General features: G+C 51.9%; 1 long non-coding RNA gene across 1 annotated transcript; it reads right to left on the reverse strand.

Annotated features, from left to right (window-relative positions):
• Positions 1-5,288: 5,288 nt before the first annotated feature.
• LOC122231337 lies at positions 5,289-14,151 on the reverse strand. Its single transcript, XR_006208530.1, has 5 exons — positions 13,866-14,151; positions 10,223-10,356; positions 9,301-9,387; positions 8,685-8,917; positions 5,289-6,586 (listed from the first exon to the last, which is right to left on the reverse strand). It is a non-coding gene; the product is annotated as an uncharacterized LOC122231337 (long non-coding RNA).
• Between the last annotated feature and the right edge of the window lie 113 nt (positions 14,152-14,264).

Raw genomic sequence — 14,264 nt, forward strand, 5'->3', positions numbered from 1 at the left:
GACTCACACATTACATTTAGTTGTAACGTTTCTTTGGTCTCATTGAATCTGGAACAGTGCCTCAGTCATTGACATTTTTCCAGAGCAGATAAGTTATTTGTAGAATGTTCTCCAAATTCGGTTTGCCTGGTGCTTCTTTGCGTGTAGGTGTGGGCTGTGCACGTTTGACAGGAATATCACCAAAGCGATGCTGTTGTGTCCTCCTCAGTGTACCGTATCTGGAGGCACATGATGTCTTGTGCATCTCCTTGTTGTGGAGGTTGACTTTATCCTCTTGAGTAAGAGGGTGTCAGCCAGTTTTCTCCAGTATAAAGTTACTGCTTCTCTGCTTATAATTAGTAAGTGATTGAGGTAAGATACTTTGGGATGATGTATATATCCTATTAAACTGCAGATTTGCACATGCGAGTTTTAGCATTTCCTGATGATTCTCAGTGCAAATTTCTTAGCAGCGGTTTCACGAAAGCTTCAAACAAATTCTTCCCAAGACAATTTCTCGTACAGAATCACCGTGAACATCTGGGATATCACCTCTGCTTAGAAAGGCTATTTTCAACTCACTGGACTGACTGAGGGCTCTTAATATTCCTTGACTGCTTGTCCCCAGGAGGGGAGAAGGCTAGAAAACTTGGAGTCACTCCAAGTATTTGGGGGTAAGCAAAGGTTGCTACTCTTTGAAGGAATAGGTGACAGAAGGAAGGAGAGGTTCACATCTGGAGAGCCAGACCTGGTGTATATATGGCAGTATTTTGCCATCATAACAAAATACCAGAGACTGGGTGGCTTAAACAACAGAAATTTATTTTCTGAGTTCTGGAGGCTGGAGGTCCAAGATCTAGGTGCTGGTAGGGTTGGTTTTCTCTGAGATCTCTCTCCTCAGCTTGCAGATGACCATCTTCCCACCATGGCCTTTTCTCTGTGGGCACACACCTCAGGAGTCTCTTCTTCTTAGAAGGGCATGGTTCATATTGGATTAAGGCCCCACACTTGGGCCTCATTTTGTCTTAATTGTCTCTGTAAGGCTCTATCACTGAATACAGTCACATGGGGGTTGTTAGAGCCTCAACATATAAACTATGGGGGACACACGTGGTCCATAACAGCTGGATAGGGGAAATAATCAGGATGGCTAAAGAGTGATCTAGAGGCGTGTGAGTTCCTGTCCCCACGCACTCATGGGGCTGTTCATAGCCACCATGAGTGAAGAGCCCCCACGAGGGCGGGCCTTCATGCTCCTTCCTTCAGATCATGGCCAATGCTCTGGCAACCCCATAGTGTACAAACACCTCCTGTCTCCATAACGTTGCTTGCCTGAAGGGTCTTCCAAATCATTCCGGATTCAGGAATAGACACGAAGGATAGAACACTAGTTCTGGATTAATCTGGGGTCCATGCCACACATTGCCCCCAAGCCAGCTTGCACGGGGAGTGTTCGGGAGGGCTAACCCATAACTACAATATTAAACCTATAGGAGCCAACCCTCAGACCTCAGCATGTTTCTTCTTTAAATGGAGTCCTTGGCTCTCTGTGTACTTTCTCTACACCTTCTTGGTGACAATGAGTTCATCTATAAGGAGCAACTCCTCCAATCCAGACATGAAGTCTTTTTTCTTTGCTGGAAAGGCTCCTTTCCTCCAAGGCACATTCTCAAAGAGCTCCTTGGTGAAGCACGTTGGGGAAGGTCCTCCCGTATTCTTAGTTTCTTGAGGCTAAAGGGCTCCCCAGCAACTCAGTCCTGCTGTCTTGGGGTTCACTTAGCTTTGTCCCCCACGGCATCAGCCACAGCTACCTCTGGCCATCCTCCCTGCTTCCAGATTCTGTTTTCCCTCCCTACTGTCCTTCACCAAGGCTGATGCATGAAGCCCACAGCTACTCGAGAGCGGTCCCCAAATTTTTCTCTCTCTTCCAGACCCTACAGGGTGGTGCCATGTGGGCGGAGGTGGGGCGCAATTCTCCGCCTTCCTGCAACTCAGCAAATTGCAATTTATGAGTTTCAATCCACATGAAAGGGCTCCCACGAAGTCTCTCTGGATTCATTTGGAATGTTGAATTAATTTGGAAAACAAGGGGAAAAAAACAAGTTGGTTTCAGCCCAGTGAGGGCTCATGACATTTTACCAAGTCCTGTCACCCCTTTGCATAAGGAATGAGCACAAGTAAAGTGGGGGTGGTGGCAAAACTCTTTTCTGTTGCAAGGGTCCTGTCGTGCGGGCCACCATTCACCCGAGAGGGAGGGCAGAGAGCCCTGGACTGGACGCAGGACACCTGGGGTCCAATCCTGTTCCTCACTAGTTACCTTCCCTGATCTTTCAAATGTCCTTAACTCTGAGTGAAGTCAAGGGACGCGTGAGGGGTTTACTCACAGGAAAGTGGCAGCTACTGACAAGGCCCTTTCCCCATGGGCCTCCTCCTACGCAGTCTTGTACCTCAGATCTGTTCTCTGCCTGGCTGCCGGAATGATCTGGAAACCAAAACTGGATGGCGCCACCCCACTGTGTTTAAACCCCTCAGCGACTCCCTGTCGCTCAGAGGATAAACTCTGCAACCATCCTTGTGACCTGGAGTCCCTGCATGGCCTGGCCTCCGCCCACCTCTGCCACTGCTTCCTGAAGCACACCTGCTCCCCGCTAGCCATCGGTCTCTCCATTCCTGCATGCCCCCTGTGCTTCTCCAGCCTCGTTGCATGTGCTGTTTCTCTGGCCTGGATGCTTTTCATCACTGTGCCCTCCGTGGTCAGCTCAGTCTTTGCTTCCTCAGGGAAGCCATCCCACGCTGAGTCAACCCTTCCCTTTACTCACCCTCCCCTCAGAAGCACTGACCCAGGAGTCATTCTACATTTCTGTGTGTGACAATTTCATGGACTTCTCTCTCTCCCACCAGACAACCTGGTCCAGAAGGCGGGGCCCGTATCTGTTTGCTTTCACCATTGGATCCCCAGTGCCTAGTACAGTAGCTGAAACACAGGACGTACTTGGGAACGATCGGCACATGAATGAATGAGTGAATGAATGAGTACAGACAAGGCATTGGTTCCCTTTTGTTTAAGCCATTGGTGGCAAAAGACCCTACAAGTTCTTCAAGAGATGCCACAGGGGTCCCGCCCAAGCACATGGGCGTCTAAGCACAGGGGAATGACATCTCTTGAGGAGAAAGTGCAAAGCCCAGATGAGGACCAGCTCCTGCTCATCTGTTAGGTGGGGATAATTGTAGCATCCAATCATGGGGTTGATGAGATTAAGTAAGAAACAACATGTGTGATGTTTTGCACAGAACAAGGGCTCGGTGTGTGGCTCTGTTCTTTTCAGTTTCTTCTTCCTTCTGTTGACTGCTGATTTACTCCTGGAGTAGATTATCTAGAGGCCAGGCCCGTGGTCCTGAGTTTGCCTGTGCACCTTCCTTCTTTCCTGCACATTTTGTTAGCCAGGGCTCCCGCTGGCCCTGCTGTTCTGACCAGTGAAGGCACCTGGTGTCCACTGGGAGTGTTCACGGGGAGCACCATTCTGGATAAACAAGTGGATGTGGAAGTAAGGAGTTTTACAGGGAACATTTCTGATGATCTCGGTGCACACTGAGGGGTTTGGCCCTTTGCACATCTCTGCAGAGAGTGAGTGAGCCTAAGGGAAAGGAATCTCTAACGGGGACATTCTTGGCATTTGGGAAACATGAGCCTTGAACTTCAAGGCCTACAGCCTTGGATTTGAATTCTGCCTCTCATACATTTCTTGAGGATTGCCTTTCCAAATACCCTTGGGGGGTTGGGGCAGGGTGGGGGAGGGGACAACACAACATGCCATCTGCAAACGTGTCCTGTACCTGTGCGTCTCTCTCCTCTAGTGCTCCCTCCTGAGTCCACAGGTCTCCCTCCTTTCCAGCTGCGCTCACTGCTGGTCTCCCTCTTTCCACTGTCCCCACCATCCCCCCCTCAAACCAAGTCTCCACGAAGCAGGCAAAACAGTCACTGTAAGATGTAACTCAGATCACGTCTCCTCTCGGCCAGACCTTCCATCGCTTGTCGTCACACTTGGGTACAACCCAAACGCCTCGCCGTGGCACTGGGTAATAAAAGCTGGTCCCTGCCTTCCCCCGGACCGCATCCCCTCTCCCTGACCCTCATCCCCATCCAGGCACTCCCCTTCTCTCGACCCCTCAAACCCACAGGCTCATTTGCCGGAACCTTTTTCCCCCTTCACCTGCTTGGCTCCTTCTGGAACTTCCAGGTGTTAGCTCGATGCCCGTGTTCCAGAGAGGCTCTCCCTGACCCGTCCATTGACAGACACGCCCGCCAACCTAGCCCGTTTTGTTTCCGTCGTTATTACCAGTGGAAAGGATCCTCTCCATTTGGTGGTGGTTTTGTTTTGTTTATCGCCCGCCTCCCCCACTGGAATGTGGATCCATGAGCACAGGGCTGTCTCTGGTAGGTCTTGTCTACTCCTGTATCTCCAGGGGCTGCAAAGGTGCCTGGCCCATGGCAGTTGCTTAACAAATGTTTGTGGACTGAATGAGTGACCAACAAGGGGGCAGGAGCAGACAATGAGACCCTCGCAGCAGTGGACTGGTGAGGGTCTGGTCAACAGCTGTAACAAAGAGCCCCCCCAAATACAGTGGCCTAAAGTACCTGCCATTGCATTCTTTTCTCACATAGCAGGCAAGGCTGATGGGGCAGCGTGACCGTCTTTAATAGGTGGCTCTCACGTGACTGCTCTAATTCCAGCCACGTCCCCACCAATCAGGCAGAGGGAGGGCAGAGGGCAGGATCCACGGACCCAGCATTTTAAGGGCAAGACTTGGAAACACACTAGGTACTTTCGCTCGCATCTTATTGGCCAGAACACAGCCACACGGTCAGACTGAGTTGCACAGGAGTCTGGGACGTGAAGCCATGGGTCTGGTTACAATTATATTACCAGGAGAAAGGGAAGAGCAGGTAAGGGGACAATTCCCAGGCTGCCACCAGTACCCAGAGCTGCCCTTGAGGGCTGAGGTGCCTCTTGTTCCCCTTGGGGGACACAGAGTAGACTCTCATGAACGTTGGGGAAACGAATGAGACAGTGAGGTCCAGAGAGAGCCCCAGCCACCCTGATCGAGAAAGCAAACACTCACGTTGCCTAGTCCTTCCTCAAATTCCACTTGTGTGACCTTGGGCAAGTCGCTTGAACTCTCCGAACCTCAATCACTTGATCTCTAACGTGGGGATAATAATAGATTAGCTTACGATATAACTTGCTTAAAACACTGCCTAGCACATAGGAAGCACCCAATCCGTGACAGGTACCAATATTGTTGTTTTAATAGAATTGCAAATAGTTGTTGATGCACTTTGTAACTGGGGATTTACTGTCTCACGGGGTGCAGGGACACTTACGGGCGGTGTCCTCGAGGACCCCCATGGTGGTGGGAGGCCCCATGTCATGCCCTGCCCTTAGGAGGCCCTGGAGAGTTGGAAAGAGCATGAACTTCAGTCAGATGTTGCAGAGTACGGGTCCCAACGCTGCCATTTAATTGCTATGTGATTTGGAGCAAGAAACAAGGCCCAGTCTCTTCAGAAAGGAGGTACGAACAAACTCCCGGTTGCTGGAAGGGTTGATGACACCCATCAGGTCCTCAGTAACGTTCCTCCCCCGGAGGGTCCCATTTGGCCCCTGGAGAAGGAGTCCGTGAGGGGTTCTGGCCCCGCTGCCTCTCTCCGTGCTCAGCTGCTAGGGCCTTGCCGTCTTGGAAGAAATGGAACGTTCTGGGGAAAATGACCCCGGCCATGTTGCTAATGGCCAAACACCCCTCAGAACTGGGAGGGCCTCCCCATCTCCTGAGTGAAGCTGGTTTCCTCCGGGCTGTCCCTCTCCCTCCAGGCCCTGAGCACAGGTAGGAAGGGCGGGAAACACATAATAAGGACTGGCAAGTAGCTACTGGCTCATGCGAGAACTGACCTATGCATCACCGTGGCCCCGTTGGCTGTTGCCAGTGGAGGGCACTGGTTAAATTCTCTGAGTCTGAGCCGGGCATGGGGTTCAGATCCTTACACCACGGTGTATTGTTCAAGCCCAGGGGGCTGCAGTCACACTGGATTCCATGGAACCCGGGAAGCTTAGCAGCTACGGCCCCTGTGTTGGTGCGGCAAACCTCAGCTTCCTCATCTGTAAAATGGGTGCAGGGTGACTGAACAAGACCACGCAGGCAAGGAGGGAGGGGAGCGTAGCACATGCCCGAGAAGTGGCAACTGGGGTTGTTTTCTTCTGCCTCTTTCCCTCTGCGTACCCTTGCTGTGTTCACTGTGGAAAGCCCTGAGGCCTCACTGGTCCGCCCAGAACAATTTCCCCCACCGGGAAGCATTGTTCTCGGGATCTTCATAAGTAAACACACCCTCCGGGGCGAATCTGCCCAGTGGAAAATACCCACGGTGGCTCCCAGAGACTCTCTTCCCTCAATTCTTCCGACTGGACAGGGGGGAGAATCGCCCTTGGGTCCCGGCTACCGGGGTGAATTTAGGCAGCGGACTTCCACCAGGGGTCAGCTGGCCGTAGCCCCAGGAGACGATGCTGTGGGACCAGGAGCGAAGCTGTAACTCCTCCCAAACTGGACCGTCACCTCTCTGAAAGGTAAGGAGAGGAGAGGCCTGTGACCGGCCGCCCCTCGCAACCGCGGCAGCCGGCTGAGGTGGGGAGGTGAGGCCTCTCCGTTTGCTGGAAATGAATCCATGGAAAATGCTGGAATGATGTCCCCGCCTCTGGAGCCACTGGGAGGCCGCAGACCTCAGGGGCGGGGGGGGGGGGGGGGGGGGGGGGGGGGGCGGGACGGGCTGTGGGAACACACAGAGCAGACGGGGATCAAACTGACTTTTTGACACGTTTCTGTGGGAAGGCGGCCCTGAGCGTGAAGCCAGCTCCCAGAGCAGCTTGGGACCTTTCATGTGGCGTCTGGGCTGGTGCTGGAGCCCTTCACTGGATGCTGGGGCCCCGGGCGGCCCCGGGCGGGGAAGGCAGAGGGGGGGACGGGAGGGGGCCTGGGGGGGGGGCTCCCACTTCTTTCTACCTCCGGCACCCTGGCGTCTTTCCCGCCAGAGGCTGGAGCAGCCTGGGCTCTGGGCTCAAATTCTGACTCAGCCAGTTCGCCGGCTGTGTGACCCGGGACAAGCCACTTGACTTTCTTGCTACCGTTTCATTAAGGAATGTTGTTGTATTGAAATAGATTGCATATATTATTATTTCATGGGATCGGAACAATCCGGCAAGGCAGAGATCATTAAGCCCATTTTACAGATGAAGAAACTGAGTCTGGAGCCTAAGAAACACCCAGACCGTGAGGGGCACGGCCCAATGCAAACCCACGCCTTTTGCGTCCAAAGCCTGGGTTTTTTGTTTGTTTGTTTGTTTGTTTGTTTGTTTGTTTTTGTTCTTGTTACATCCAGAAACCTCTCTAGTTAAGGCTATTGATGGCAACATGACCTACTTTTGTTAGCGAAGCTGTCGTGAGTACCTGGGGCACAAAGCACACTGCACGGTCCCGGGGTTGGAGCCTCCGGACATTCCCCATGGGGACGGCGCAAATGTCCCCATTTTATGGGGGATGGGGTGACACTGGGGCTCATAAGACCAGTAAAGGGACCCAACAGGGAAAGAGCGTGGGTAGCATGGGCCGGTGCAATGTCCAATTCTCTCCTCTCCATGGTTCCTGTCCTGGAACCATGCCAAGCCTGGGAACCGTGGGGCTTTGGAGAACACCAGTAGAGAGGACAGGCAGGAGGGGCCCACCCTTGGCCTCCCTGAAGCGCCCCCACGTAGCTGGGGGATGAGTCACCCACCCCTAGGGGACTTCCCTAATTGCCCACAGGTATGCAGGGCCCTGCGGGCCCAGCCTCCGCAGTGCTTGACAGAGTCCAGGCCCAAGTGCAGGGAGCTGGGAAGGAAAGTGACTGGAGAGGCTCGGGTGAGGTCAGGGAGGGCCGTCCTCTTTGTGTCACCTGCCCTGGGACCACGTGGGAGGACGGTCAGCTTGGGAAGACAGACAGAAGTGGCCTTGAGATCCAGTTCTGCCACACCAGCTGGGGGACCTTGGCGGACTGACCGACCCTCACCGAATCTCAGCGGCCACTTCTGAGGAAAGGGTTAATAATGGTACACTCTTCACAGAGGTGATGAAGGACCCCAAATACTGTCTGGCTTACATGGTAATAAGGGGTTTAGCACATGGATACACTCAATATGGGCTGGCTGTTATTGTCGTTGCTGTTACCATCCTTGGGCCAATGTCCAGAACCTTCTGCCGGCTCAAAGACACACACTGAAGGGTGGTGCCCAGGGCTGGTTTGAGAAGTCAGAGAATCACGAAACCCCATTTGGGGGGCCCTGAAAGTGAAGCTTTTGTTGCATGATCGAGGGATGGAGTGGGGAGCTCCCAGTGGGGCAGTCGGGGTGGGGATGCTGGCGGGGGAGCCTCAGCCCTGCCTTCATGGCCTGGCAGAACTGGCCTGCACTCCCACACTCTCATGCAGCGGTCTCTGGGATGGCACCAGAAGCCTAGGGTTTCAAATTATCCTGGGTTGCCCTCGATGCGTCCGCTGAAGGCCACTGACAGGACATGGCCAACCTTGCTGCTGAGGCGTGGTGCCCTCTGGGTTGCTAGAGGACTGTGGGGCTGGTTCACAGTGGGCTTTAGGCAAGACGAGGTCCCTCTCCAGGCCTCAGTTTTACCTTCTGAGAAGTGGGTAGAGGCTCTCTGGCTTTTTCTGCCTCCCTTGGAGGAGCTAAGGAGGACGCAGAGGCTGGCCTCGGCTAGAGGGACCCAGGAGGAGCTCCTGGTCTGTTTGGGAGCCACGCTGGGTCCTTCTGGGCTCCGCAAGTTGGCGGCCTTGTCCGCACCAAGGGTGGTCAGCACATTCGAGGACTCCGCCTGAGCTCACACCGCCATAGCAGGCCCTTGCTTTCTGGGAAAGGAGTAAAGATTAATTAAGGTTGTCAGGGCCTAAGTAAAATCACCAATGTCAATTTCCTCCCTCTGGTTCTTGCTGTCAGAATAAATTGGACAGTCATTACCTAATACTCAGCCCTATTTTCCTAATATTTCGTGCATGCTGAAGCGTTGATGGGAAACAGGGAGGGTGAGGCCTTTTGGAGTGGCAGAGAGGGCAAGCCGTGTGGAGCTAAGGGTGTCCTGGCAGAATGGACTTGCCTCCCGCCACCCCCGAGAATGGTGATCTCGGGAGGGGGCCAGGGGTGGGGCTCTGTCCACACAGGGCACTGTTCTGACCCAAATGAGACAGATAGACCTACTGGCAACAGCTCCCAGGGACCGTTAAGCAGCTGGTACCTTCGGGGACTTTGGTTTCAGACCAGGCTCCAAGGGCCACAGCAACTGGTACCTTCACGGACTCCAAGATAGCCTCAGTTTCTTAATCTGAAAAATGGGAATGAATGAAAGAGCTTCACTCACAAAAGTGGACAGTTTGTCCGTTCCCAGGTGCAGGTATCTCCCCGGGGAACACTCCAAAGACCGGAAATCCTTCAAGTACCAAAATAAGAGCTGAGGGTCCTGATGGTAGCCTTTCAAGGTCCCCCACGTAGGATTACGTGCCTCACTGACTTATGGAACCAGCCCTAGGCACCGCCTTTCGGGGTGTGGCCTTGAGCTGGCAGAAGGTCCTGGCAATTGGGCTAAGGACGATAACAACACCACCGATAGCAACCGGCACCTACTGGGTGGATGTATGTATATACTTGTCAGCTGATGACTGAGAGCATTTTGTGAGAGCGTTAATGGGGAGGGGGCAGAGAGAACTCTCTGGGGCTCTGGAAATACTCTATTTCTTGATCTGAAGGATGGATATCCCAATGCATACAAACAAATATTCACTGAGCTGCACACTTAAGACTTTGCTTCACGTACGCTATGGGTCACCGAAACTTTGGAACAGCAAAAGGATTCAGCCATCGTTGGGATCTGAGTGTTGACCATAAGAGGCTCTGAAATACTGAGAACCAACTGAGGGTTGATGGGGAGTGGCGGGGGAGGGGAAAGTGGGTGATGGGCACGGAGGACCGCACCTGTTGGGATGAGCCCTGGGTGTTGTATGGAAGCCAGTTTGACATTAAATTATATTTGATATAAAACAAATACAAAAATAAAAACTGAAAAGCACTCTGTGATGCTACTTCCCTGTGGAGAAAGGGCTCTTGATTGGGCATCACCCTGGGCCTGGCATGGTGTGACAGGGCTCCACAGGCTCTCTTACCTTAACTCCGCTGGTAAGCCCATGAAGCAGGACTCGCCATCCCCAGTGCGGAGCAGACAGCATGGCGGGAGGGGCGGGAGACCAGGTCTGCAGCCAGCCTCCAAGCTTGGGCAGGTAGGTCTCAGTCTGCACACCTGTGACAGAGAATGATGACAGAGCTGACCTCAGAGGGACAGAATGAGCCACTGCTGGAGGGAATGTCAAGTGGTATAAGCCCTATGGAAACCATACGGTGGTTACCCATAAAATAAAAAATGGAATTACTGTATGATCCAATGATTCTCCTTTGGGTATATACCCAACAGAGTTGACAACAGGGCCTCCAAGAGAGAGTTGTACATCCATGTGTACATGATAAACACTATCAAGAATGTAGGGGCGCCTGCGTGGCTCGGTTGGTTGGGCGTTGGGCTTCAGCTCGGGTCATGATCTCACAGTCCGTGGGTTCGAGCCCCGTGTCGGGCTCTGTGCTGACAGCTCAGAGCCTGGAGCCTGCTTCAAATAGATTCTGTGTCTCTGCCCTCCCCTGCTCGTACTCTGTTTCTCTCTTTCTCTCAAAAGTGAATAAATATTAAAAAAAAAAAAAAAAAAGAATGTAAAGTGCTTGCCTCAGAGAGGCAAAAAATGAAGGCTAAAACTTCAGCCAAGTGACTCCCCTTCTCTGGGCCTTGGTTTCCCCCTATGCTGGGGGGTGTATGTGTCAGTCCCCCTGCATGGATTGTCCCCACTGATGGGTGCCCCCAAGACCTGAAGCCCCTTGACCTGCAGCTCTCGGGAGTGCCCGGGCATCAGGGATGGACGTGGGCAGTTTTCTTTTGAAGAAGGCCTCTGTGCTACCCTTTCAACTGGAGCCTGAAAGGTTGTATACCCGTACTCTTCAAGTTCACAGCCAGCCCTGAGATCTTCTAACCTTACCAGGTCACTGGGGAGAAGTTGCCTCCATCTGATGGAGGCAGCCCAGGGCACTTTTGGACACAGGAGGACGGTGCTCATTTCTTTTGCACACTAACTTTTTGGAGTTCCTACGTGTGCTGGGCCCTGCGCTGGACTCATGCAAGGTACAGACAGTATGTCAGGGATGCCGCCTCCAGGGAGCACAAGAGCAACCAGGATGTCAAGTCTTGCCCACAAATCTCCATAATCCAAGAAAATAAGTGATAGAGGTTGTGAGGAAGGGATAGAGTGAAAGTGGCAAGGGAATTCTGAGCTGCGGCCACCAAATCTTACACAATGATGTTAGTCTTTGTCAAAGGTCCCTTGAGCTGGAAAGGAACTTCTATCACTCAAGGACAGCAAACTGCCGGAAGACCCCCTCTAGACATTCGGACGGCCCTCTCGGAGTCCCAGGGAGTAGCAGCCCTACCTCGTTCTCTCCCTCCTCCTTTCACCGCTGTCTGGGGACAGAGGACCAGAGAAGCTGGCTGCGGTGGGGGAGGGAGACAGAAAGCTGGAAATTTCAGACTCCATTCACCCCAGCATTGTGACTTGGCAGCTAAGTTGCTTTACTTTGCTGAACCTCCTTCTGCTGATCTGTGAAATGGGAATGCTGTGCTGTGGGCCCTATCTCAGACATTGCCCATGGCATAACTCCACCACACCAGAGCTTAGGGCTAGACACGTCCAATCCCCACGGCCTAGAACACAGCGAAGAGTGAGGACTTACTAGGTATTTGTTGAATAACATGTGTAATAAAATCAAGCACAGGACCGGACCCTGGATGGTGGAAACAATCTTAAAAAAGAATGAAAGTGGAGGGCTCACACTTCCTGATTTCAAAACCTGCTGTTAAGTTACAGTAATTAAAACACTGTGGTGTTGGCATAAAGACAGACATATAGACCAATGGAATAGAATAGAGGGCCCAGAAATTAACCCTTGCACATACAGTCAAATGATTTTTTGACAAGGGTGCTGAGACCATTTCATGGGGAGAGGACAGTTTTTCCAAGAAATGGTGCTGGGAAAACTGGATATCCTCATGTGAAAGGACAAAACCGGACCCTTACCTCACACCGTATATAAACGGTAACTCAAAATGGATCGAGAACCTAAACATAAGACCTGAAACAGTTACACTCTTGAAAGAAATCATAGGACAAAGCTTCATGGCACTGGATTTGGCAATGATGTCTTGGATGTGACACCAAAGGCACAGGCAACAAAAGCAAAACTAGACAAACCGGATTTCATGAAAACTGGAAATTTTGTGCCTCATAAGACACCATCCGTAGCGCGATAAGGCACGCCCGCAGAATGGGAGAAAACATTTGCAAATCATCCATCTGATAAAGGCTTCATATCCAGAATATAGAGGAAACTCCTAAATGCAGCAAAGGAATAAAAATTCAAAAATGGGCAAAGGACTTGAAGAGACAGTTTTTCAAAGAGGATATACCAATGGCCAATAAACACATGAAAAGATGCTCATTGTCACTCATCATCAGGGAAATGCAAATCAAAACCACCTCACACCCATTACAATGGCTACTATCACAAACAAAAACAAAAACAGAAAACAAGCCCCAAAACAGAACACAAGTGCTGGCGAAGATGTGGAGAAATCGGAACCCTCGTGCCTTGTTGGTGGGAATGTTAAATGGTATGGCTGCCATGGAAAACAGTCTGCAGGCTCCTCAAAAAATTAAAAATAGAATTACCACACGAGCCAGCAATTCTACTTTTGAGTATATACCCGAAAGAACCGAAAGAAGGGTCTCAAAGAAGTATTTGCCCACCCATGTTCATAGCAGCATTATTCACAACAGCTAAAACATGGAGGCAACCCAAGTGTGTACCGACTGATGAATGGATTACTAATGAACGTGCACACGTACAATGGAATATTATTCAGCCTTAAAAAGGCAGGAAATTCTGCAATATGCTACAACACGGATGATCCTGGAGGACAATATGTTCGGCGAAATAAACCAGTCTCAAAAATATTGTATGATTCCACCTACACGCGGTGCTTAGAGGGGTCAGAATCAAAAAGCCCGAGAGTGGAATGATGGTTGTCAGGCACTGGGAAGAAGGGAGAACGGGGAGTTTGGGTACATAGAGTTTCAGACTGACGGGATGGAACGCGTTAGGGGGACGGATGGTGGGCATAACCACACAGCACCGTGAAAGTAGTTAATGCCACTGAACTGCACAGTAATAAACGGTTAGGTGGTAAATTTTATGTTGCATGCATTTTAACACAATGAAAAGAAGAAAAAATATCAGGGCGCCTGGGTGGCTCAGTCGGTTGAGGCTCAGCCTCGGTGCAGGCCATGATCTCGTGGGTTCGTGAGTTGGAGCCCCGCATGGGGCTCACTGCTGTCAGCCTGTCCGCTTACAGCCCGTTTTAGGTCCTCTGTCGTTGCGGCTTCCCTGCTCACGCTCTGTCTCTCAAAAATAAACATTAAAAATTAAAAAAAAAAAAAAATTAAGCATGGAAGAGTGAGACTAGGCGCATCCTAGACATTCTTATGCTTATCCTGGGCGGGACCCTGAAAGAAAGATTGAGACCCTCCCTCAGTTTGGGGTGTGTGATGGGGGCGGGGGGGGGGCACCTCCTGGAAGGGAGCAAAGTTTGAGCAAAGACTGGAAAAGGGAAGGGAAGAACAAGAGGTCATGGAGCCTTGTTGTTTCTCTTCCTACCCAGTATGTGGGTCTAGAACAGACACGGTGTCACCCCGGTCCCCAAGTCCAGAGACACCGGCCTTGATGTGGACATGATACACGCCATGCCTGCCCTCTCCGAAGGCCCCGGCGTTCCCAGGCCTTCACAGTCTTGCTTAATTCCCTCAAATATACGCAGCCTTTAATTTATGGGGACACAGTAGTGGCCCCAGGGTCTGAACTAGAAATCAAAGCAAACAGGCATCATTTGCCATAAACAGGCCGCTCCCCAGTGGGTTCTGAGGCCCAGGGACAAGGAAACCCCGAGATCCTCAGATGGGGAGCTCACAATAGGCGCGGGGCTGCGGTCCAAGGCTCCGACCGCGAGGCCCCTCCCAGCTCCGGTCTTGGAGGAGCCTCTGAGCCGCTGGGAGGGGC

The sequence above is a fragment of the Panthera tigris genome, chromosome D1, assembly GCF_018350195.1.
Source record: "Panthera tigris isolate Pti1 chromosome D1, P.tigris_Pti1_mat1.1, whole genome shotgun sequence".
Lineage (NCBI taxonomy): Eukaryota > Metazoa > Chordata > Mammalia > Carnivora > Felidae > Panthera > Panthera tigris.